Genomic DNA, 26329 nt, shown 5'->3' on the forward strand with positions numbered 1-26329 from the left:
TACATTAATCTTGAAGGATCTTGATGTTTTATCTCGAGTCATTTTGAGTTTAGTCTCAATTGTATACATTTTTCAAAGGAAATTAATACAAAGATGAACTGTCCCCATATCTGTTCTTGCTAAATCTTGTCTCCATTTTTATTACCCGATCATTTTGAAATTGTATGAGCAAAGCTTGTTCAATTGAATGCAATTAGATCAAGTTGTATGTCAATTCACTATTGCTTTTAATTCAATGAATTAAGTAAATGCTTTAGTAAGGTTGATAGGGTTTCCATGGTAATAGGAAGGATGTTTGTAAGAATGATTTTCAGTGAGAATTGTTAATAGTATTGATTGTAATGTAGTCAATTAGATCTAGAAATTGAATGGACTCTGAATCCCAATGGATAAGACACTAATCTATTGATTTAGTCTATAGATGGAAATATCATGAACAAGCATCAAGGTTAAATTTGAAATCAATTTTACTTTACTATTTGAAGAAAATCAATGCTGATCAACACTTTTTTTGCATCTAATTCTTGTGTTATAGTTAGTTGCATTTGCACAAAATTATTTGTAAATCTAAGAAGAACTATGAAAAAATCTACTGTAAGGGATGTGTGTTGTTGTGAAATGTCTTGAAATGAATAAAATATGTATGTAATATCAGTTTGAAAAAATCTTTCATCCCTCAAGTGCACCCACCTTGGTTTTGTAGAGCCTAAAGAGTAGAAAATCTCTTATGATTTTGTTGAAATTGGGTTTCGATTTGAAGAAAAAGTAACTATTTATTAGAAGAAGTTGAGCCTTAGGCTATTGTATTCTTTATTATCTTGATATTAAGTATTTGGTTGCTTAATAGTAAAAAAAAACACCAACAGACCCAATGAAAGTGAAGGCTGTCTTTGAATGGCCTACTCCAAAGAGTGCGACTGAGGCAAGATCTTTTCATGGACTAGCTAGTTTTTACAAAAAGTTCATAAGAGGTGATAATAGTATTTGTGGACCCTTGGCTAAAACAATGAGAGGGGATAGGAAAGAATCTAAGTGGACCGTAGGAGTAGATAGGAGTTTTAATTTGTTGAAATAGAAAGTTACTGAGCAACTTCTTTTAGCACTTCCTGATTTTAACAAGGTTTTTCAAGTATATTATGATGCTAGTGGTATTGCAATAGGAGCTATTATGATACAAGAAGGTAGACTTGTTGCTTATTTTACTGAGAAGTTGAATGATGCAAAAAGAAAAATATGTTGTTTATGATCTGGAATTTTATGCTATAGTTCAAGCATTGAAGAAGTGGAGACATTATCTTCTTCGAAAGGAGTTTGTTTTGTATACTAATCATCAAGCTTTGTAATATTTAAATAGTGAAGGAAAATTGTACCAAAGGCATTTGAAGTGGGTTAAGGTTTTACGTAGTTATACATTTGTTTTGAAACACAAGAGTGGGAAGTCTAGCAGAGTTGCAGATGCTCTCAGTAGGAGACAAATTTTGCTAACATAAATGTAGATAGAGGTGGTTGGGTTCAAGGAACTCAATACTTTTATATCGAGATGATCCTAATTTTGGTGAAGTGTGGAAAGCTTGTAGAGAACCTGTTACACTTGACAAGACAAAGTGGTTGGATTTCATGATCCAGGATAGTATGTTGTTCAAAGGAACCCAGCTGTGCATTCCTAGAAGTTCTACGAGAGAGAATCTCATCAAGGAGAAGCATAGTGGAGGATTAGCTGGACATTTTGGTAGAGATAAAACCATAGCTTTGGTTGTTGAGAATTATTATTAGACACAGTTGCAACAAGATTTAAACAAGTTTGTATAGAGTTGTAGAGTATGTCAGATGGTGAAAGGAGTGAAGTAGAATACAAGGTTGTATCAGCCATTACCTGTACTAGAGAAGCCGTGGGAGGATGTCAACATGAATTTTGTTCTGGGATTACCGAGGGTGCAACGTCGGCATGATTCTATTTTTGTGGTGGTTGACAAGTTTTCAAAGATGACACATTTTATTCCTTGCAAGAAGACTAGTGATGTTATTCATGTGGCAGAGTTATTTTTCAGAGAAGTGGTGAGACTACATGGTCTGCCAAAGAGTATAGTTTCAGATTGAAATATCAATTTTGTTTGGTATTTCTGGCATATATTGTGGAAGAAGTTGAAGTTCAGTTCATCAGATCAACCACAGACTGATGTATAGACAAAATTTGTGAATCACAATTTGGGAAACTTGCTAAGATATTTGGTTGGAGATAGGCCAAAATGATGGGATATGATTTTACCATAGGAGTAACTTGCATATAATAATTCTATCAATAGTAGTACTAGTAAATCACCATTCTAGATTGTATATGGGAGTAGTCCCATAAATGCTTTTGAATTGAGGTAGTTGGATAAAGGGGAGATAAGTAGTGCTGAAGCAAAAGAATTTGCTAAACATTTGAAGAACATCCATGAGGAGGTGAGGAAAAAAATCATAAACATGAATAGAAAATATAAGGCTAAGGAAGATTTTAAAATTAGCTATAAGGATTTTCAGATTGGAAATGAAGTCATGGTTCATTTGAGAAAGGAACATTTTCTAGTGGGTATATATAATAAGCTCAAGACAAAGAAGTTTGGACCATGCAAGATAGTGAAAAGGCATGATTCTAGAAATGCTTATGAAGTGGAGTTGTTTGTTGAATTGAATATTTCACACGTATAAATAATATTTCAGATTTGATAGAGTATTATGAAGTTATAGAAGCGTAATGGAGTATTCTAGCAGCTAGTTTGGCTAGAAAGAAGATTGAAAAGATACTGGACAGTCGTGTTGGCAAAAGTACAGGGAAAAAAACTTATGAGGAATACCTGGTCAAATGGAAAGGGAGGCCAGTAGAGGATTCATCATGGCTAGCAAGGGAGGAGGTTAATCTTCTTGGTTTTCCTCTAAACACCTAAGATGTCATGGGGTCACTTCTCACATTACCCCAAGTGTTTGATGCAAGAGCATCCTAGGTATAAGAGCAATCTTGCATCACCCAAAAAAATTTCTTTTTAGTCTTTTCTATTTTAATAAGGACTAGTAGATTGGGTGGTTACTATTTATGGAAACTTGCTATTTTTAGTAAGTTTGTCATATAAGCTTAGAATGTTCTCATTTCCTATATGAGGGTTCATTATAGGGTTATAAGCCTACTATTAAAATCTCATTGCTCCAACTTAAGTTTCATAGAAGTTATTGCAAATTTACGGTGGAAATATTTGCAAAAAAATCTTTAGGCAGAGTGCCCGAATGAGGTCCAAAAACTTGATGGAAGGACACTAGCACCATTCTGAGCCTATAGATCAAGAGCTTGCATTTCTAAAAAGTGGTTATAATAGCCAATCAGAGCAATGGTTTGTGACTTATGGTCTTTCAAAGTTGGGCTACCCAAAATATTCAGAATAATTGTCAAAGATGTATTTGGCTGACTCTATATGTATTGTTAGTGTCTATCAACCCTAGGTATTAAGTTTGAGCATCTAGAACCTTCCTAGGCGGCATAAAACTGCCTATTTATGAAAGGCCCAAACATTGTCTAGAACAACTCTAGGTGGTAGTTCACAGCTTAGTCTTGCAGATTACTATAATGAAGGCACCCATGTGGGTTAGCATATTATACTTGTGAATTCTGTAATTTTGCATTTGCAGCACAAATAAGAAGTCCATATTTTGTTCTCACATTTGGTTTTGTTTCTTTGTTTCTGTTATGTGTTTATGGTATTAAGGGGAGCACCCTTCATCATAAATCTAGCATTATAGTTCGTCACATAAAATTAAAAATAAATATTATAATTGATTTCTTTCAATTTTATAAATATGCTCAAACATGGATTTGTAAATTACAATTGTTCTATCCTTGTTTAATGACCTTACATTTTCTTATTCAAGGCTTAGAGTTGTTCCCTTAATTCCATTTATAATTTAAATATTTAGCCAAATCTATCTATTATTCTAGACAAAAGGCAGGGACTCAAGCTCTATCAAAGCTCTTGTTTCTTTTATGCATTTAGAGATTGAGTTTTGCTTGTATGTGTAATAGAGCTTGTGTGAGGATCAAAATGTAAAATATCATTTGAAGCACATTTTTTCAGGTCTTAGGTGTTGAAATGAGGCAATGGCTATGTAGGCACTACAACTATTGAGCATACCAAGTGGAAACACTTTGTTTATTTTCAAAATGTTATAAAATGTTATGTAATGCAAATGGTTTCCCTGGCTAGATAGCCACTACCTTGAAATGACACCTCATGTAATAGTAGCCTACCAAACTAATGTGTTGGTTTGTCAATTCAATGCCATGAAGGGTGGAATGCATAATATCAATCCAAGCACCATTTCAATAAATTAAATTGGACTTTTTACTATAATGTGTTTGTCACCACTATGGGGGCCTCTTAATACATATTTTTTGTGTAATATAGCTTGAAAGAATTAGGATGCTTGGGTAGTGGAAGCCACCTCTAGTAATAGTAACACATCCACTAGAATGTCTTGGGCATCAAGTGCATGATACAAAATATCACTGTTAGTCCAACCCTTCATTGAACAATATTAAAGCAATTCTCAAAATTAGTTTTTTCACCATTACAAGAGAATGATTTTTTTGTTGATAAAAATTAAGAGGTATTTTAAACTAGATCTAACATTTATCGATTTGTTTATCCTAGGTGTCATAGTTTGATAGTATGGTCATCCAAAAGTTTAACACCTTTTTGTTTTTGTAGGGCTCTTATGATACTTAATTGGTTCATTGTAGGTTGGAAGGACTGAAAGTTTCAACAACTACAAAAAAAACTATAATGGTGCCAACTCACCAATCTAGCTCGATGTTCATCTTAGTAATTCAATGTTGCAATGTATGGAGTACAAAATGTCGCTTCTATCACCCTCTCACTTAAAAAACCTAAAATATTTTACAATGAATATGAATTTTAATGAAAGGTAATGTTTATTTTTATAGATAGACCTAAACCTCACTTGTAGATTCAAGTGAGATATTCCTAGGTTCCACACTTTGAGAGAATAGTAATGCCAAATTTAACACTTTTTTTTGTTCCTATAGTTCTTAAGAGACTTCATGAATTTACTATAGCTCAAAAGGATCAAGATGCTTGAGAACAAAAATGACACCTATATAAATAAGCCACTTATGCTTGATATGTATAATGTTGTAAGGAAAACTATTGTATAAAATTTGGAGGGAGATTGGGAGTTTATCTGAAGGTCTTGGGAGGAGTCATTGGAAGAAGCTTAGGTATCTGCTCAGGGAGGTGGAAAGAAATTAGAGCCTAAGGATCTACTTAGAGGAGATTTTTTGCAAGATCTTAAATAGGGTCTAAAATCCTAGAAGAAAATCCTATAAGCAATACAGAGCAAATATAATTTGTACATGTGAATAATTAATTAATAATTTGTGTGTGTTTAATTAATTACCAGTGTGTTAAATATGACAAGTAGGAAGAATAATGGAAGTATAGGTTGTGTTGATTCCACAAGTCTCATTAGCATGAAGCTTGTGAAATGGTGTTGTCATTGATTGGAAACTTATCAAAGGAAGGAGAAGTTACAAGGTAACATGGTCACTAGTCGAAGAGTAAACTGGTATGCATATATCTGCTATGCCACCAGAGGCAGAGAAGTGTGAAGGGTAGTTGATAAAAAATTATCTATGAAGTGAGTCATTATGGATATGACAAGCTATGTGAGCAATCATAATGGATATGAAAAAATAAAAGAGAGTGTTAACATGAATGTTGATGGTATTCCTATTGGGGGAGTATCCTAAGCATTGCCAGAGCATGTGGATATTGTTAGCATGATTGACAAGTTGCATTCATGACTATGTTTGTCATTGATGACAACATAGTATGGTTTTTGTAAAGACTGACAATGTAGAAGACATAGATCTTTGTTGTATAGACAAGGTTTTGATTGTCAGGTGATGTGTGGTCATGGGCATGTTCTACATTGTGTCCTAATGATGTGATTCAATGTGCATCAAGTATGTCAAAGATGTATGGAAGTGGTACCTAATTTATAGAGAGTAGTATAGAGATAGAGTACCTTAAAAGTCGTTACTAGTGTTTGCATTATATCTTGTAATAGAGATATAATCTGGTGATTCACAGTCGGCCAATGACATATGATAGTCTTATGATGATGTCAATGAGTGCACAAGCCCTAGTGTCACACATGTGATAAGTTTTATAGACTACGAGCCGACAATGCTATTGTAACTGAGAATTAATTAATTATCTTATTATAACTAATTGGGAAAGCCTCAAGACCGACTCAAGGAATTATTTTGTAGATAGGGTATAAAGGAAATATATTTTCCTTGTTTGTAACATGATTGAATTTGTTTCAAGTGTTAAAAGAAGCAGAATGTTTAGTGAATGTGTGTAAGCGATCCAAGGGATTATTGGATGCGAGATTTGTAATCTGGTTACAAGATTAGGAGCAGAAGTCCAGTTGACAAGATAGAGAAAGAGGAAGGAACATTACTATTCATTTATATTATTCTACAAGGAATGATACAAAGATCATTTGGACAGTGGGTTCATTGGTCTTGCCCTTGAAGCTATTTGGACAATGGGTCCAACTATCTTCTACAACTCCTATTAGGGTTGGCACAACTCCTAACAACGATTCAAAGTCTTCTAAGAGGGACTGATATGTACTAAATGTTATTATAGACTCCTAATAGGGTCCATCCTTTAACAAGGAATATTTATATTAGTTCATCATCTTGTGGGTACCATCCCCTCTAGGGTTTTCTCTCTAATCAAGGGTTTTCCTAGTTAACATATCTTATGTTAATTGTGCATGAGTATCTTGTTATGGTTTTTGATTATATTGCTCACATGGTTAAAGTTTATTAAGGTTGATTATTTTGATAATAGTTATATAACTGATTCATCCCCCCCAGCTCAGTTATATTGGTGGACCATATATTCTAACAATTGGTATTTGGGCATCAAGTCCTTGAAGGATAAGCTTAACAACTTTGGGAGATCAATGGTGAATCTTTTTAGAAAGGATAGTCCTAAGACATATAGAGGAAATTTTGTCTCACAATAGATGGAGATTCTTGGTGAGCTATCAAATTTGTGTAAAGAAAAGATCATTGAGTTTCCAAATCCATAATCTTTTGTTGCATACAAAAGAATAAAAGCACAAGTAAAGATAGGTCTAGATCTAAATAATACATGAAGATCAAAGAAGGCATTGATTTGCTTATGAAAAGAGAGCTAGAATTTATGAATTTTTTTTTTTGTCAGAAAGAAGGAAAGAAAAGTATAGATAATGGGAGGCCTATATGACGAGGTAATAAAATAAACATAAGAAGTAGTTGCAGAAGTAATAAATTAGCTTTTAACAATGGATCAGCCACAAGATAATATTGTTAGGGAAACTAAGGAGAATTCACAAGATGAATAAGATGATAGTGTGATCATAGGAGGAGCTAGAATTATGATTGACACTAGTGAGGACCCCTTTGCAAGCACACCAAAGAATCCATTTACAAATCAGTATGATTTCAATGTTGGAAATTTTGTTATTGGAAACATTGCTGACTACTCTACTTTAAAACATGATGAAGGTGATACAAAGAAGAGTCAGTAGGACCAAAACATTGTGCATAGTCAGGAATCACCCAAATTAATATAATTAGCACCTAGTTCAGTGGGAACAAATTTTGACTATCAAGCACATTGGATAAATTTGATGAGTTGGATAAACTTGCAGAAGAGTTGAAGAACCAAAAGGCAAATATCCTTGAGATTGAATAGAAAATCAGTTAAATCAATGAGGAGTTGAGAATTCTTGACTTGAATAAAGAAAGAATCCTAATAAGATTCTCACTACTAAGAGATCATCTCACACTAGAGATTGATTTTGTTTAGAGCAATTGGATGCTTGTTTAGAAAAAAAAGAATCATATGGAAAATTTTCTTATTCAAGCCTAGATATAGCAGAGGTAGCATCCTATGGACTTTGTGGTCTTACAAGCATTTTAGAAGTAGTCAAGGACAATTGGGACAAAGAATTTACCAGTCTGAAAAAGAATTTTGCAAATATAGAGGCATAGCTTGCAAATTATAAAGAAATATAGAGGGGGATATAAGTTAGAGGTATAATCTAAAGGAGAGAATATATGTAAAAGATTGTAAATGAATATACAAATGGTCCACTTTTGAAAATTTGATGGACATGTGAAGTATTTCACAAATTTTGAATTTTTACAAATATGGAGACTTAGCAATTTTTTCCACATGTTTCCAGTTATGTTATATATTAGGGTTTTCCTTTTTGGCAATGTATAGCTTACTTTGAGAAGGAAAAATGAAAGGATAAGTTTGAAGCATAATAGTTCAAAAAAATTTCTAAGTACATATCAATAGAAAAATGTACAGTTAGTCTATTTTTTTTAGTGTAGTTCACTGGGGCACTTGGTCTTATGCGTACTTACATATAGGAAGGACATTATGTATATGACATGTGGGTAAAGAGCATACAATTTTCTATGTATAGGTAAAGTTATTATATTTTTTCAAGGTAAAGGTTAGCATTACATAATAGAGTTAAAGGCAGAATAAAGGCATTTTGGTTAGAGAATTGTTTTAGTTCACCAAAATAAATACTTGAAAATGTTAGGATGATGTCTTAACCTACACATGGAAAAAGATAATTCAAAATATTTGGCAAAGTATCAAGCAATGAGGCCAATAGGATGAAAGAATTTGATATAAAGGAATAAGACTTTTTGTTTAGTGAAGTGTGGCATTGTGTTGTAATGGTATAATTTGCAATTTATATGGATGTTATAGATGTGAATTTGATGCTAGTTTAGAGTTTTATGGTTGCATGATTAGATATTGAAGATATCAACACTATATAAAGGTTTTTGTATCTATCTCTATTAATAGCATTATAAAGTTGTATTTTCTTATTTGAGTAGTGAGCTTTTCTTGCATACATTTGTATTGTAATACCAACTCCTAAGAGGGTTGATGCTTCTAACAAGGCCTAGTCCCCTAACAAGGAAAAATACACTATATGGATGTAATAAACTCTTAATAAGGTCAATATCTTTTACAAGATACTTTTGATTAGTAGATCATTTTGTGGGTACCATTTCCACTAGGTTTTTCCCTTGGTCGAGGTTTCCCTAGTTAACAAATAATGTTGTTATGAGTTGCATTGTGTTAAGGTTATGTTTACTTTTCAATTTGATCATATATACAAGTTTAACAAATTTTTTTTGATAGGTAACATTATTGATATTAAAGAGAGAGATTACAATATTTGAATTATGGCCATATGCCTTACTATTGTATATCTACCCAGCCAAAGGCCATACATTTTTACATTACAAAAAGTGTAGAGTATTAATACCCTACCATAAGTATAGACCACCCAAATCAAACAAAAACACCAGAGACTAAATAAAAATGTGCCCACATGCTACAACCAATTGTCACCACTATCTGCATGTAGCTAATCATTGAACTAGCAAGCCACCTCCTCATGTGTGAATGTTGGCATAGAGTGATTGTCCAGCACAGAAATCCCCTACCTAATCTGATGATGCTTACTACAACTTTCTCCCACCTCTTCAAGCAATGAAGCATCCACTCAAACACCTTTTCTTGTGGATACTCCCCCCTCCTATTGGTTCTTCTTCATGAGCTAATGATACAGGGACTGCCCTTGAGCAAGTGTGCTCTTGTGTGATGTAGCCTTCATGAAATGTCACTTGCTCTTAGTCGACACCCAAATTCTCCCAAGTAGAAAGTCCACAATCCTTCTCCAGCCCTGCTTTGCCTTTGGGATATGCACTCCTTGTGGATTTGCAAAGGACCATACTAGTAGGGGCTAAACAATTGACTCATGCAAGGCTCCTCTCTCATCTCTATGCTCACTCCCAAGACAACTCATTCAATTATATCTTCCAACCCCAAAAGCCACTATGTATCTACACAAGTTGTAGCTAAATGATGAACTTCCTCCTTCATTTCACCCACAGTTAGTGCCAACACTAGAAATGGAGATGCCACATTCAGGTTCAATTGTCACTTCTAATATGCATCTAGGTTCTCTGGCCCAAACATCTATTGGATGCCCTCCAAGAAATCCAGAACATTAAACACGAATACGTTCTTGAGGCACTGAACAATGATCTTAACCTCATAAATTTGTGTCTAATTCTTAGAGCCCAACACAATATTTGCCTCCATTTTTGTCACCTTTGATGAAAAACTCTAAGATTTGGCTTGTCTTCTACTTGAATTTAACTTTCTTGGAACTCTTTAGAAACAAGCATACACTGAGGTCTTGAGAAATGATTTCCTAATCTAACACATGCAGAGGATTTCCATCTCTGCATGTCATAAAATGATAAATATCATCGTGGGTAGGAGACATGATGCCTTTCCCAAGAAATTGGCTAGGATAAAAAGATCATTCTTTATAAATTTGGCCAAATCATAAAATTTTCTCTCTTTAATCTAATATAAGGAGTCTAAGGTGCTCCAATATTTCATTCTGAGTTCTCATAGCTGAATTTGCACACATGTTAGCCAACATGTCTGCCACCCTATTTTCTTCTAGGTAGGTATGGAAACCTTGAAATCTTCAAATTCCATCAATAGTTCTTTGATCTACTGAATATATTTATTGAGGTACCAAGCATCCAGTTTCCCTTTCTTAATGTTGTTAATGATTATATTCGAGTCCCCTTCCAAATGGACTCTTCTAATGCCCAATTTAGCTCCTAAAACAAGAGCCTCGTTTGCTGCAAAACAATCAGCCATATTACATCTCTTTTTAAAAATTTCTCGAATACATTATATGAACCATCAAAATTTTGGAGATTCTTGTAAATCAAAATTCAAAAGGTTTTGATAGCCTAAAATGAATTTTTCCGTGTAAAAATTTCTATATCCTTAAGTGAATATCATGTTTTAATGTAGAGACTAATCAAGCTTATAGGTTAATTTTTTTCCCACTTTCGTTAGCATGGTTTCCCTCTACATTTATTTTATGGGAGTTTGGGAGAAACATACCCATGATAAGGTTCAAGGGGCTACGCCCAAGGCAGGGTCCTAGGGCAGTGCCCTAGGCATGTTCCCTGTCGCAATATAGGATAGTGTCAAGGGGCATTGGACTAGATGCCTAAAATGAATTTATTATTATAAAAGGCATTGAGAGTTTTTTTTTTCTATTGGACAACATATTTTAGACCTAATTTTGTAACTTCCATAAGTCTTGTACAAAATGTCTTAGGGTTAGGTATTTTATGATGTATGATTATTTTATAGCTTCTTATGGTAGTACCAAGTTTGAAGGGATTATATATTGTAATCAAGTTGAAATCACTGGATAATAATATTGGACTTTTTTTGGTGGATGTAGCCTATGGATTCGATCAGCCCCATCAAACCTATGTCTTTTGTTAATTTACGTATGATTTATTCATCTGTAATTTTGGTTACATTTTCATGTAATTTTTATTTATGTCTCTCTAATGCTAAAATATCATGTCATAAATCTCTTGGTTCCTATACCTAGAAGTTCAAGACAAGTAAACCTGTAGAATTGCATTCTTGGTAGATTTACAAAGTGGACAGTTTCTGAGTTTGTGTCATAATCCTTGAAAACATAGATGAGGTTTGTAGGGTGGAAAATGAGTGTAACAAATATTTCTTTTGTAAATAATGCAAACTCTATATTCCTTTAACTCTATGTTTTCTTTGGGAGTGGTCAATTGTGAATAATTTGCATCACAATCATGGAAACAAGACTCAACATCTTCAACCTTGATATTATTGCACCTTTCTTTGTTTTGTTCTATTGTTTGTACTAAAGGATGTTAATTTTTTCGTTGTTCTTGGTAACATTTTTCCAAATCTAAGAGTCCATAGTCAATTATTTTAGGTGGTCTACCAATTTTGGATTCTAGTGGGTTGCCTTCTCCAGTTTAACTTATTTTCCTTCTAACCTTCCCAAAATCCCCTTTTCTAGTGCTTCAACTAGGACTCTGTTATGTCTCTATCACTTCTAATCTACCACAATTTGAATCATTTCACACCCAAATCAAAGTTCCAATCACATGGAAACACCAATTTACCAAAATGTTGGTTATGAAAAATATGGAAGAGGAGAGCATGGGAACATAAATTCTGTAATAAAGATTTGGCATGGTTGCATATATGACCGTAAACCAAATTTGATAAACAAATAATAAGAGAATGATCTAAAGGGAAGCATAGGTTAACTTCACATGTGATGTGAAAGCACATTGTTGTAGTTGATATTTTAAAAAGATATTTGTAATTTTGGTTTCAAAATGCAATTTCCCCCTACCTTTATTATTGAGAGCCAATAGAAACTGAAATAAATAACTTTTTTGAAATGTAATGCTATCTTCGAGGCTCTAATGATTCCATATCTAAAATTGCCCCAATGACTGTAGAAAATATATATTTATCCGAGTAAATTAATTGAAAGCCTTATCACTAAATACATTATAGCAATGTCTAACAAGTATATTAGTCCGAGAAAAAATATCTCCCTCATGGACTCTATCAAATAATCGGTTTAAATCTTCCAAGCTACCACATTTAGCATACACATAAATCAAGGCATCTTTTGCAATAAAAGCGATATCACCTAGTCTCCCCAATATCCTTGCCAATAGTTCTTGCCTCCATCTTTAAATAGGGAGGTAATCATGTTATAAATGTAGGATTATTTTTTAACATCTTTACTTGTAATGTTCTTGGATAAATGACATTCAAGATGAGACTCTTCAATGAAGATAACTCATAGATAAAGCATTTCAGGGAATTAATGGATGATTTCTTGGGAATGACGTCTCATTTTTGTATTAGGGATGTCATTCCTTTCTTAGAGTGGATTGGGTTGGGTGGTTCTCTTGATGGATTGAAAATAATACACATGTGATTTGATGGATTTTGGGTGAAAAAGATTAAAGAATAGAGGAGTAGACCTCTACACCTCATTGAAGTGTATTCCAGGAGATTACATCTCTTTCTAAAAATTTCTTGAAGACATTATGTGAACCATCAAAATTTTGGAGATTCTTGTAAATCACAATTCAAAAGGTTTTAATAACCTAAGTTGAATTTTTCCATTTAAAAAATTCTATATCCTTAAGTGGATATCACGTTTTTATATAGAGCCTAATCAACCTTATAGGTCAATTTTTTTCCCACTTCTCTCAGCATGCTTTCCCTCTAGATTTATTTTATAGGAGTTTTGGGGCAACATACCCATGATAAGGGTCAAGGGGCAGTGCTCAAGGCTGGGCACTAGGGAATTGCCCTAGGCATGTTCCCTATTGCAATATAGGGAAGTGTCAAGGGGCACTAGCCTAGAGGCATAAAATGAATTCATTATTATAAATAACATCGATAGTTTTTTTACTATTGGACACATATTCTAGCCCTAATTTTGTAACTTCCATAAGTCTTGTACAAAATGTCTTAGGGTTAGGAATTTTAGGATGTATGATGATTTTATAGCTTCTTATGGTAGTATTGAGTTTGAAGGGATTATATTTTTTAATCAAAATGAAATCAATGGATAATAATATTGGACTTGTTTTGGTAGACGTAGCCTAGGGACTCGATGAATGATGTTAAATCTATGTTTCTTTTGTTTGCTTGTGTATGCTTTATTCCTTTGTAATTTTCGTTACATTTTCATGTAATTTTTATTTATGTATGTCTAATACTAAAATATCATGTCATAAATTTCTTGGTTCCTATACCTAGAATTTTAAGACAAGTAAACCTATACAGTTGCATTCTTAGTAGATTTACAAAGTGGGTAGTTTCTGAGTCTGTATCACAATCCTTGAAAACATAGATGAGTTTTGTAGGGTGGAAAAGGAGTATAACAAACATTTCTTTTTTAAATATTGCAAACTCTATATTCCTTTAACTCTATGTTTTCTTTCAGAGTGGTCAAGTGTGCATAATTTGCATCACAATCATGGTAACAAGACTCAACATCTTCAACCTTGCTATTGTTGCACCCTTCTTTGTTTTGTTCTTTTGTTTGTACCAAAATTTTTTAATGTTGTCATTTTTCTTGGCAACATTTTCCAAATCTAAGACTCTGTTGGTCTAAATTTTTGCATGATAAAATTTCCTTTGGCCAGGATTAAAAAAATTTAGATTGTATCCATTAATAAGTGAATAGGGTTTATAGTCCTTGGTTATCCAGATTTGTTAACCTTTGAATAAATTTGTTAAAACCCCTTGTCTCATCCCCTTTGTAATGTTCAGGCGCAAATTTTTTTTTAAACTTAGGTGAATATTCAACTTTCTTCTTAATTTCCCATGCCCTAAAGAAGCCAAAAAGTGGCATCAGAATAAAGGCTTTTCTGATACTTCGTTACCTCGCTATCAAAAAAAGTAAGCATCTCACTGTTAGCGAAGTAGCGAGGCGCCACAAAATCAAAGACACTATGGCCTCCAAATTTATTGGTAACCATGATCTGTCCCAATGGCATGACTAGTAATAACTACTGTTTACGTAGGCAGTTAGCAAGGGTGATAGTGATCTGACAGGTTTTATCTTTCACGATGCTAAGTTTTGTGAAGTTATCGGAGCTCTCTACCTCACTATCGAAAAACAAGGCATCTCAACATCAACGAAGTAGCGAGGCATCATGAAATAGAACACTTGGTGAGTCCTCAAGCTACGTGGAAAGGTGACAAGGATTAAAAGTAATGTTTCTGTAGAATGCTAGCAATGCAAATTTTCTTGTGCCATCGATGCCCCAGACCCACGCCCCATTCTTAAAGTATATAAGGGATCTCGATCATTAGATCAAGTTTAAATTAATGATCCTCGACATCTCGCTATGAAAATTTGTGTGATGTTTAGTCTATGCGACATACCGAGTATGGGATGCAGCACTTCTTCAGAATACTCTGTGCAGTTCCTCTACCTTTGATTTGATCTCAGATCAACGACCGTCGCTATCTCACCATGGCGAGTTTCTCGGAGGATATGCATAGTGAGGTAGCGACCTGTTGACATGTGTCCTCAGCCACTAGTGGGTCCAGATGGAAATGCCATCAAAGAAGGAGTTGTGCATGTGGTTAGTTCTTATTGGACTAATTGGCCAACTTGTCAAGTAGAACGTCGAGTTGTCTTTCTCCATACCCCATGATCGTAGCATTTTTAAAGATTGACGACATAGATTTGAACATAGAAGGTGGTGCCACTATGTGAATTAATAAGACATGAAAGCTTCGCATGTAAAAAAATAAAAATAGTATAATAAAGAAGATTTTATCAATTCCACCTTACACAAACAAAGACTTCAAGCCTTTCCTGAGCAGAAAGCAATTACTGAAGAAAATCATGCTTAAATTTGGCAAGACTGTGAAGCAGCTTGTTTGTGGAAAAATTGCAGAAATACAAAGGAAAAATGAGAATAGAATTCAAGTAAGTAGTCATACTACAATCTCTGTAAGTATTTTTGTTCTGTAAAGAATAATCAAAGATGCCTCTGAAGAAGGAATTTTTAGGTCAAATAAATTACTTGTATAGAAATGTACATGATACAAGTAGAAATGGTACAAGTTAAGAAGTTTCTTGAGTTGCTTCTTGAGTCTACTGTAGAAATGGTACAAGTTAAGAAGTTGACCTCATTAAACCTTAGGTTAAGGGTAGTAGATGGATTGTATGATAAGGGTAATTAGGTCTAGGATGCTCAAACCTCACAAACTGGTTTAAATTTGTTCAAGAAATGGTTTGCAGAGAGGAAATTGTTTGCCCCACATGCCAACATATGAAATTTTGACCTAGTAAAGCTAGTGTTTCCCAGTGTTTTTATGGATTATGATCTCCTTGAGGCCATGGAAAAAATTTAGGACCAAGCCACTAGGGTAGTGAGAAGAACAGATGGTGAAACTCTAATCACCATCAACCCTGAAGAAATCAGAGAAGTTTTCCATTTGGGACCTCTCACTAGGTATCATGTGCCCATTAATTTAGAAGAATTAAAAGAAGAAAATATGTCAAAGAAGGACATAGTTAGATAAGGCTCACTGAAGGCTCACATTGGAAAGATTGGAACCCTACCATCAATAACATCATCCCCTAAAGAACCTTTCAAGAAAGCATACTTAAATGCCAGGGTAGTAGAGATATACAAAACCTTGTGTAGACTTTTTGGAGGGGGTGAAGAAGATCTTATGCCAGTGAGTTTCATGTATATGATTACTCAAATCTCCTCTTTTGGTGTGGAAATAATTTTTGACTTTGCTTCCTACTTGGCTAATGAGATTCACAATGGGTTGATTGGGATTGAAAAAGGAAAGGTGGAGAAGGCTTGGGGCCAATACTCATTGTTGATGCACATGTTTCTTTTTAAGGGGGCTACATACTTTGGTAAGGAAATGGTTTTGAATAGAGAACAAGAAGGGGAAGCACTGCTAGTTCAATTATGGAGTGCATATATGAATGGGGAGGAAGAGAATGCTAGTTTTGTTAGATTTAATAGGTACTTTTCATCCAAACTAAGGTGTCTCATATTAAGAGACAATCCCAGGATCCCTAAGGCACTAATGCACCTTATTAGGCCTATGGATGAACCCCACAATTTGAAGGTTTCACATAATTGGGGAGACATCATCCCATATTCAGTTTCAACTATTATCAAAATCTATGTATTCAAGGAAACACTCCATGTACTACCCTACCAGGTGCCTTTAAAAGTAGGAGTAGCTGAATTTTTGTGATAGTTGGGAGGAGTAGAAGAAGCCTTTTTGCATAAAAGGGGAACAAGATAAAATTTTCCCACTTGTATAGTAGCCCACCAGTTTGTGATAACTAAGGAAGGGTGGGTTTTCTTCTACAAATTTTTGCATTAGTATAAGATGGCAGTGTCTCACCCTCATTTTTGTGATGTAGAGGGTTTCTTTTATTTGGCTCTTAGTCATAGGATCAAGCTTCATCCAATTGCTCATGAATTTTATTTCCCTAAAGATGTAATAAGGAATGAGTACTCTCTACAAGAGCAGGAAACAAAGAAAGAAAAATGGAGAGTCTATTCAAAAGTTTTGAGTTTCATTAATTTTTTTGACAAAGATTACATCCTCTTAAGTAATGTTGTAACTATTGTAGATAAAATTAATAATCTTATGAATACATTCCTCGAAATAATGGAGGTAATGAATGTGAAGAAGCAATATTTTAATGATTCTTTTCCAGATAAGGCCAAGGAAGTAATGAGGAGATTGGGTTTCACTCCCAATATAGGGGTAGGTCCATTAATTGTTCAAAGGAGGCCAAGATACACTATCATTTAGGGTCAAAGGCCTATTGTGGGTAAAGAAAAATAGATAGCTGAGTCTACTAGTGTTGTTTTTGAAGAGAGGCCTCCTGAACCTTCTCCTAAGAGGAGAAAGATAATAAGGGAAGAGGAACCTCATGATGAGGGTTACTCTCCTTCCCAAACCCCATTGAGGATTGAGGAGGAGCAGCTCATTGATGAGAAAATTGAACAAATTGGATCACAAGGGGGAGTTTTTGTTACCCAAGGAGAGATTGATGAAGGGAATCCCCAAGAGCCTCCTGTGCCAAGTTTTGAATTAACTGTTGCAGATTTTAGAGGAAGAGAATTGGATCCTATTTTGGAACAAACCAATTAGCAATTTTCATCTAATGATAGTTTTGTAAAGTCTAGAGCCTTCCACCAATTTGCTTGGAGGGAAAACAAGGGAAATTTTGTGGAAAGAAGTAATAATGTAAAAATAGAGCATCCAGAAATGGATGAAGCCTCCATTCAAAATAAAACAAAGGAAAAAATGATTCAAGAGTTCCAAAATATAACCCCTGAAGAAGGGAAACAGATGGTAAAGGCTACAAATATTTTATTATTGCCCAATTGGGACATTGCTGATGCATTGATTTTCAATTTTGTTGAAAATAATTTGGGATTGCAAGATCCAAATAAAAAGGAGTTCTTGGGAACTACATTTAGTAATGACCAAGTTGCTCTTGTCATGTGGTCATTGAGAAGAGGATCCAGAGCTATTGCAGCAAAGCTTGATGATTCAAGTTTGATAGGGAGTATCACTGTAAGGAGAGTTACTGACACCTCACATGTACAGGTAGCCCACATGAATGTGGATTACTCTCAATTTGCCTTAGCTATTGTAGAGAGGGAGGAGAAAGAAATGATCGAGTTGTAGAGGAAATATGAGGTAGTCAGAAATGATCGAGTTGCAGAGGAAATATGAGGCAGTGGTGGATGCCTACAATAAGGAGGTGAAAAAGAGAATTGAACTTTAGAATAAACTGATGGGGAGGTCCACAATGCTAGGAATAACATACCCTCGCCCCCCAGTTGAACCTTTTAAATCCACTCCCCTAATAGAAGTACCAGATACACCCCAAAGGCCAGAGTATTATTCTGCTAAGGACTTTGAAGAATAAAATAATAAATTGTGGGCCCTACATGTAGAGTTGAATGTGAAGTATGAAGATAAATTAAGAAAATCTCTCACATATTTGGGGGATAAAATTGAATGACCACTAGTTTATGATCAATTGGCTAGGGTGATTAGTATCTGGGATGAATAGAAAGAAAATGATGAGAGTTTAAAGCCTATTGTGAATAAGTGGGCAAGAAGAAGAAAGGAGATGACTTTTATATGTTATTCAGTTATAGAAGCCTCCTGTGATCAAATTGAGAAGACTTTTGATATTGTTTCTAATTTTACTGACTTTGACAATAAGAGAATTCATTTGCGAAGAATAATGGTTGGTTACTTAGATAAATACAAGAGCCAAAAGTTTAAATTGTTTCCTTGTGCCCTAGATAAGAAAAATAATCTAAAAAGTAAAGATGAATGGGCTAAGAAACTAGATGATTTATTTTGTTTAAGAATGAATGAAATCATCAATGAAATAGGGCATGCATGGTGGGCCACAAAAATTGAAGAAATAGTGAAAGCCCAAATATTCTTTGATTCTTTGAAAAAAGATTTTGTTACTGTTAATAATCAGGCCGAGTATGTGCTCAAAAGACATAAGAATATTTTGCAATTCAATTTCCTTGATGACACACTATTTGACAAGTGGATGGAAAAAATAGCCCCTAATGAACAGTTTGAGGAAGAAGAAATTGACAGTGATTAGGTGTCAGGTGATGAGATCCAAATTATTGACACCATCACTACACAAGGCCAACAGAAAGAAGAGGACAAGAATAATCAGTCACTTTTAGTTGTAGGCCTGGGCCCACAAGACGTTGATATAGCCAAAGAAGAGATAAAAGTAGAAGTTACTCCCATTGAACAAGGAAAAGATGGTAAAAACTCACAGGTGGAGACTAACTTGCAATCATCAGAACAAACTTCATCATTGGCTAGCTAGGCAGTTGCATACATGGAGGAATTAGAATAGTAGCCAAATCAACAACAATAAAGGATGTGATAGAAGTGGACCCGCCAAAAGAATGTTTTGATTTAGACATCTTCTGTTACCCACATTTTTGTCATTTTGTGATAGGTGTATGTAAATATTTCTTGTAAAGGAAACCTATCAATTTCTCTTAGCCTGAAGCTTGTTGCATCTCACACTATATAAGTGAGATTCCAGGGCTAGAGAATGGTCTGATTTCTATTGTCTTTATGTGATACACTTAGTTTGTTTTCGGTCCAATGTTTGAGCAAGTTTTATGAGTATTATCTCTGTTAGTTCTTGAGAATACATGAATATAGAATGATCTCTATGTTTCTTCTGAAGGTCATTTTGAGTTTACTGCAAGTGTATATAATTTTCAAAGAAAATGAATACAAATTATGAGATGTCACCATATCAATTCTATCTAAATTTTGTCTCCTTTTAGTTACTTAGTTATCTTGATATTGTGTGAGTAAAGGCTTATGCAATTGAATGCAATCCATTTAGGTTGTATATCTATTAACCACTGCTATTAATTCAATGGATTAAGTAAAAGCTCCGATGAATTTGATAAGGTTGCTGCAGTAGTAGAAAGGATGTTTTGAATGATGAATTTTGATAAGAATTGCTGATAATATTTGTTATAAGGCAACAAATTAGATGTGTGGATTTGTAGTAGACTCTGAACCCTGATGGATTAGGCACTGGTCAATTTGATTTAGCTGGAAGAGAAATATGTCATAAATGAGTTTCAAATGTAAAATTGAAATCAATTTCACTTTTATTTCTTGAAGATTTTCAAAGTTGGTCGATACTTGTTTGCATGGGTGTTTTAGTTTCAATTAGCCACTATTTCTGAGAACATGTGCAAATCTATAGAAGAATTTTGGCTAGATCTATTATGTGGGATGTGTTTATCAAAATGTTAGGAATAAGTCACTTATTTGAGGATTTGAGATGAGAATTAGAATTAAACTAGAATAATTCTCATATAGTGTTTTCCAGTGTTGAATCATCCTTGGGTATGCCTGCCCTGGTTTTGCAGAGCCTAAAGAGTAGAAAATCACCTTTGATTTTCTTGAAGTTGGGTTCAAATGGTTTTGCATATATAATTGTTAATAGGAATTGGCTAATCTTTAGATTATGTGAATGATATCATTTTGATATTGAGCATTTTGCTGTCCAATAGTTTTAGTTTTTTTAAAACACCAACAAAATGGCGACTCTACTGGGGAGTTACCCTACGTTTTTGTGAAAAGAATTGCAGTTTTCTTTGGTACTGCTGTGTATGTGGGTGTCAGACTGTTTAGTATTGCTCATGGGTTTTTGGGAGAGTATCTTAGTGACAAACCATGAGAATTTAAAAAGAGAGAGAGCAAAACCTAGATGCCACGGAGATACACTAACATATCCGACCTATCCAAGTGTCTTATCTAGCAAGCAAAGAATTGCAATCTTATAATCTCAGTGATTGGTCCATCTATATCAGATACTTTTATATCTATTTGTGTTTTTTTCCTTGGAGTCAAGAATAATTGTCATTTTGTATTTTTCCCAAGAATAGGGTGGTGACTTAGTCAAGGTTTTGAAGCTAGCGCTTTTTTTAAGAAAAAATGAATATAGTTGACAAGAGAAAGAACACACGAGCTTACACAAGCACCAATCCTAATGTACCAATGTATACAGATTTACCCCAAGGAGGTAGGAATAATCTAAATAAGAAAAGGATAGATCCAAATCCTACTTGGAAACCAAGGAGTAATGTATCAGTAAATTCTCAATACCAAGTAGTGCTAGGGAGAGAATCTTCTTCACTCAGCTTTGAATCAGAAACTACAAGACTCTTAGGAGGGGTATTTAGTACCCCATTACCAAATGAGAGAGTCTTTCAGGATAAAGATATGTCACCAATAGGGAATGCTTCACAAGGCTAGATCTCATAGCAGATATGAACCGAAGACTAGGATTTAGAAGCTCATTTGATGATCCTTTTAATCCTAGAGAAACCCCATACATTGACCCCAATGTTATAGATTTGGAGGATCCTGCTGATTCAAAAACTACTTCTGCAGACCCTAAAGAAGTACAATTTGAGATAGGATTTTTGAAGAAATGGGTTGCTGAGGAAGAAGCTAAGTATATTCACTTGGAAAAAGAAAGAGAGAAAGCCACCTTGAATGCTATAGTAGAAAGAGATACTCTGTGTAGAAGGATGGTTGTTTTGAAAGAACAAAATAAGAAATTAGAAGAGAGGACTAGTCCTTCATGCTGATGTGTTTGGAGATGTAGATACTTTGAGATCTAAGGTTCAAGAACAAGAAAAGCTCTTAAGCCAAAGACAAGAACCTGTTATTACCCAAGTCCAAACTTATAAACCTGTTCAAGTAGACCCTGTAGAACCCATTGTAAAAGCTATAGATAAAGGGAAAGGAAAAGCCGTAGGAATCCAAATAAATGAACCTCAAGCTCCACCAAGAAAATCTGTGAACCCTTACATGTCAAAATTGGATCTAGATTTGGAAAAAGCTAGAAAGGAGAAGGAAGATCTTGTAAAAGAACTTGAGAAGGTGGAGAATGAAGCTCAAGCTACAAAGACTAGAAGAAAAATCCAGTTCATAAAATCTAATTTTGCATTGGCTTCATAGCCAAATTTGTCTATCCCATCTGCAACTTCTACATTGGCTAGTGGTCCAATAATTTCAACTCAGGGAATATCTCAATCTACCCCTACCTCATCATCCAACATTAGTACTCAAGTCTCCTTTGTCCAACCTCAACAAGTTCAAAATGTTATCCCTAGCCAAGCCAATGTAGCAAGTACCTCAAATGTTGCTAGTTTTCAAAAGAAACCTTTATACATGGAAAAGTATAAACAAATCTCATTTGTAGGTATCTCTGGTGCCCCACATCCCACATCTTTTGATTTGAGAGATAAAGTTGTCAAGTTCTCTAGGAATAATGCTGTTATAGGTGAAGAACATTTGAGAATTTTCATAGATATGCTAAATGACTATGAGGTTGAACATGAAGATATGGTAATGAAATTGTTTGTGCATTCACTAACTAAGGATGCATGAGATTGGTTCTGAAGGTTACCTGATGACAGTATCACCTCATGGAGTGACTTGGAGAAATTATTTAAAGAGCAGTATGGAGATAATATCAATGTGGGATTCATGTTGAATGAATTCAATAACATAAAAAAAAAAACCCAAAGAATCTACGTTTGATTTCAATGTAAGATTCCAGAAAGGTATGTACAAACTATTTTAGGTCATGAGATTGAATGAAGATGTTTGTCTTACAACATATTTTAATTCATTTGATAGCAAAATGGCTTATCAATTGAGAGACAAAGATCCTAAAACCTTGAGGGATGCCTATAAGGTTGCAGTAAATATTGAGAATAATAGTAAGGCATCGGGCAAGCTTGGGAGAAGGGATGATCCAAAGCTATTTAATCCAAAAAATAATAATAGAAAAGAGTCTGATAAAACTCCTATAGTAAAGAAACCTGGAGAACCTACAATAGGTCAAGTGCTAGAGTTGCTGAAAAAGATGAATCCAACTAATTACAATGCACACAAGCCTAATGTTGGAGAAAAGACCCCTATGAATAACAACAGTTTCAATAGGTAGCCTAGAATGCAAAATTACCCTTACACCACCCAGCGGAAAGATGGTAAGCCACTTCCTAACCAGACACAAAATGTGAAGGATAAGGGTACCCCAGAGCCCCTGCAAAGGAACACTCAAAAATATGAATAATGATGTACCATGGTGCATTATATGTCAATCACCTCATTCTTTTGATTACTGTGCTATTGCTCAATCATTTGCCCCAGATCAAGGTGTGCAACTTGAAGAAGAAAATGAAGAGAAAAGCCATGATGATATAAGTTGCAATATAGTAAGCATGTGTGATGATTTTATAGATTTTGATTCTGAACAACCTGAAAATGATATTACCAGTCAGAGAATTTTTTATCATTTACATCATCAGCAAGTACTTTCAAACGATGAAGGTTATGATGAAGATAAGGTATGTGTTACATCTTTTGATGTAGGTCACATATACTTAAGAATGCCTTCCAAGGAGGAGATTGATAGAATCATAGCAGAAATGATTTTCCAAGTTCATAGCAACTATAATTTGAGAAATAGATTAGCAAATAATGATGTAGGCAAGCCATCCAGTGTATTCATCAAATATATTACCCATAAGATGAATGATGAAAATAAAAAGGTCAATATAGATGTGCCTAAAGTCAAAGATAACAAGGCAAAGAAGTGGGAACCAAAAAATAAGGTTTAATTTCAAAAAAATAAAGGAACGAAAGCAATTGTGCAAGGGAAGAAATTAGGACCTGATACTATCAAGCAAACAATGGTGCCTGCTGTTCAAAAGACTTCAAATCTAGGTATTCTTGTAAAACACACTATTGTTGAGCCTATTAATATGATATCCATGTTGTCCCAAATAACTATAAAAGTGCCTTTGTCTGAGCTCCTTAGAATTGAAGAACATAAAAACAAGGCTTTATCCTAGTTGGGAGGGATAGGAAACAACAATAATGTTGTAGAACAAAGTGTTATCCAGCAAACCCCATTGGTGGTAGAGGATAGTGGTATCATATCTCAGATTCCCCAAATCTTTTTAGATGATTCCTTAGTTGCATATATAGAAGATATTGGCCCTTTTTTCCTCATTCTGATCATAAATGGAAAGACCCTAAAAAACTGCATGATAGATTCAAGAGCCTCCAATACCATCATGCCTTTTAAGATAATGGAAGCATTAGGTCTGAAAGTAGACACTAAGCAAGGTAGATGTAGAGGTATGGATGCTAGGGAAGTTCCAGTCATAAGGACTATCACTGCCTTACCATTTAGATTAGCTGCATACCCTGAGGTTGAACTGACTATGTCAGTCCTTGTAGTTGATATTCCTCCACACTATGGAATGTTGCTCTCTAGAAAATGGAGTGCTGCTATGGGAGGAAGCCTACAGTGTGATTTGACTTATGCAACTTTCCATATAAGAGATAAGGCTATCAAAGTGGATAGAGAGCCAAGGGTCAGTCACCTTTTAGGGGAGAAAATTGACAAAGACTCAACTTGTTTCTTAGACACTGGTGTGAATACATTCAGAGCAGAATTGATTATACAAGAAGTTGAGAAATTAACTGCTATAATTGAACATGAAGTTGAGTGCTACATGGACTCACCAATGTTATGGACAATGTTTTTTTGATGGGACCAATTCAAAAGAAGGTTCAAGGGCAGGGGTAGTTTTTGTTTCCCCTGAGAAAAATACTTTTAGATACTCATTTACATTAAAGTTTTCTTGCCTAAATAACATAGCAGAGTATGAGGCCTTGTTGTTAGGATTAAAAGATGCTACCCATCATGTAATCAAGAAACTGCATGTTATTGGTGATTCTGAACTAGTCATCTCACAGATAAGGGAAACTTATGCCTCTAAAAATAGAAGGTTGAAATAATATAGAAATGTAGTTTAGGATCAGATAGAGTTTTTTGATGCATTTGGTATCGCATGGAGAGACAGAAGTCAAAATAAAATGGCATATTTATTGGAAAATGTAGCAATCAAGCCTAAGGAGATATCATTTGTAGGAATCTCTCAAATTGAGATACAAAGTAGACCTTCAATACCTGATAATGTTGAAAACTAGCAAGTCTTTGAGGATGACAAAGACATAAATTTTTTGTTAAATGAAGATAAATACCATGGTCAAGAAATGGACTGCAGTGATTTCATTGAAACTATAGATGGTAAGGAAATGATTTTTGGCCAGGAGATTATGTAGTTGAAAACCAACAAGGTGCCTAAGGGGTTAGTAGTTTTAGAAATTATTTTTGATAATCAGGATAGAGTAAGACCAGGAGTTAAGGACCCTAAGCCTCAAAAATTAGAAGAGATAAACCTTGGCACTGATGAAGCTCCTAAAAAGGTTTAAATTGGCCAAAATCTGCCTACTGAAATTAGAAAAACATTGATTGATTTGCTTAGGAAGTATAGAAATGTTTTTGCATGGTCATATGATGACCTTTAGGCTTATAGGGAAGATTTGTTCCAACATTTCATACCATTAAAGGATAATGTGAAACCTTTCAGATAGAAACAAAGGCTAGTAAAGCCTACCCTAGCTCCCAAAATGCAAGATGAATTGATGAAGTTGAGGGATGGTGGGATAATCAAACCAATTAGACACTCCACCTAGGTTTCAAATTTGGTATCTGTTAGAAAGAAAGATGGAGACATAAGATTATGTGTGGATTTTAGAAATTTAAACATTGCATCCTTGAAGGACAACTATGGATTACCAAATATGGAAGCCATGTTGCAGCAAGTAATTGGTTCTAAGCTAATGTCCATGATGGATGGTTTCTCTGGGTACAATCAAGTTCTGGTAAAGGAAAATGAACAATTTAAGACAGCCTTAACAACCACATGGGGGACCTATGTATATGTAAGGATGCCATTTGGCTTGATTAATGTAGGAGCTACTTTCCAAAGAGCTATGGATGTGGCATTTCATGATTATATCAACAAATTCATGGTTGTATATCAAAATGACCTCACAACTTATTCCAAGAAGGCTGAGGATCACTGTAGACATTTGGAGAAAATTTTCATCAAAGCCTTGGAATATGGAGTGTCATTGAACCCAAAGAAATGTACATTTGGGGTAATAGAAGGGAGATTTTTAGGACATATAGTGTCTAAGTGTGGTTTGAAGATAGACCCTGAAAGAGTGGTAGCCATTGATAAGGTGCCTAAGACCAAAAATGTGAAAGGAATACAATCTTTCTTTGGGCAAGTCAATTTTTTGAG

The sequence above is a fragment of the Cupressus sempervirens genome, chromosome 5 (genome assembly GCF_028749045.1).
Source record: "Cupressus sempervirens isolate cs-2001-9-10 chromosome 5, ASM2874904v1, whole genome shotgun sequence".
Lineage (NCBI taxonomy): Eukaryota > Viridiplantae > Streptophyta > Pinopsida > Cupressales > Cupressaceae > Cupressus > Cupressus sempervirens.